This window comes from Fukomys damarensis, unplaced genomic scaffold (assembly GCF_012274545.1).
Source record: "Fukomys damarensis isolate Sample0158 unplaced genomic scaffold, DMR_v1.0_HiC HiC_scaffold_17, whole genome shotgun sequence".
Lineage (NCBI taxonomy): Eukaryota > Metazoa > Chordata > Mammalia > Rodentia > Bathyergidae > Fukomys > Fukomys damarensis.
This window is the reverse complement of record NW_022900929.1, coordinates 47,119,457-47,120,709: the sequence shown is the minus strand read 5'-3', so window position 1 is coordinate 47,120,709 and position 1,253 is coordinate 47,119,457.

The window sequence follows — 1,253 nt, the reverse complement described above, 5'->3', positions numbered from 1 at the left end:
TTTTTTTTATTAGCATCTTAATCATCATCTGGAAAGAGAACATTCTAGAGTAATATCATTAAATGTAGCTCTGATAAAGCACGGTCCCTACTATGTATCATAAAGCAGGTACAAGATATTTTACATTCATAGAGGTATGATACAGTACCGTCCTACATCAATAATACTAGAATCAGTTTTGGTTTGAAATTTACTTTGTCTGCAAATAAGATTGCTACCCCTGTTTTTTTCTGGGCTCCTTTCACATGGAGAATTATTCTCTATCTTTTCACTTTCAGTCTATGGGCTTCTTTTTGCACTAGGTGTGTTTCTTGTATACAACATATTGTTGGATTTTGCTTCTTATTCCATTTTGCCAGTCTATTTCTCTTGATTGGTGAGTTGAGGCCATTGACATTGCTGGTTATAACTGATATGTACTGACTTATTGACATATAACAAAATTTTTTCACAGGTGAGACAACTGAGGCCAGCAAAGTTGTGTTTTGCTCCAGGTCACACAGCTAACCAGCTGTAGGCCTGGGACTAGGGCTTATGAGTTCTGGACTCTTTATAGTGGGCAGATTTCAGCCACCCACCTTCTTGAATGCCATAGCTCACCATCTATTTGACTCTACCTAGCTCTACAACATTTTTGTCTTTGCCCCTACTGCCACCTTCCTTCTAAACCTGGAGCCTAGGTTTAAGAAAACCATGATCCCTGAAGACAAAGTCACACATGGGGCGTTTTGAATCTTCAAGAAAAGTTATTCTTTCCCTCTTGTGTTAACCCTCCCCACGCCAGAAAGGTTGAAGATGTTAGAAAATAAATAAGTAAAAAGGCCGGTGGCCTCACTTGGGACCGAAATGATGGAGTCCCCGCCCCCTGGTGCAGAAGCGAAGATAGATCAGGAGCCACCTGTCAGAGGGCTGTGGGCGGGGGCCGAAGCCGAGAGGCCCGCAGAACGCGGGGAGCTCATGCTCAGAGCTGACAGCTCCAAGGAGGCAGCATGGGATAGTGTAAGACCCCGGCAGCTGACGGCCAGTGGGAGGTAAAGGTGGTTTCGGAAAGGAGGCCGAGCAACGGGAGGTGGAGGATCCTGGAGGTGACACCAAGGAGTACGCAGCGGCAAAGGGCTGCTGCAGGGCGGGCCCGGAGACTTCGGTGCCGACGCAGGGCGGGCGGGAGAGAGAAAGGGCGAGCCGCGCCAGGGTTGGGGGTGCCATGTCCCGCGAGCGGCCGCCCCGCACTGACATCCCCCGCAACCTGAGCT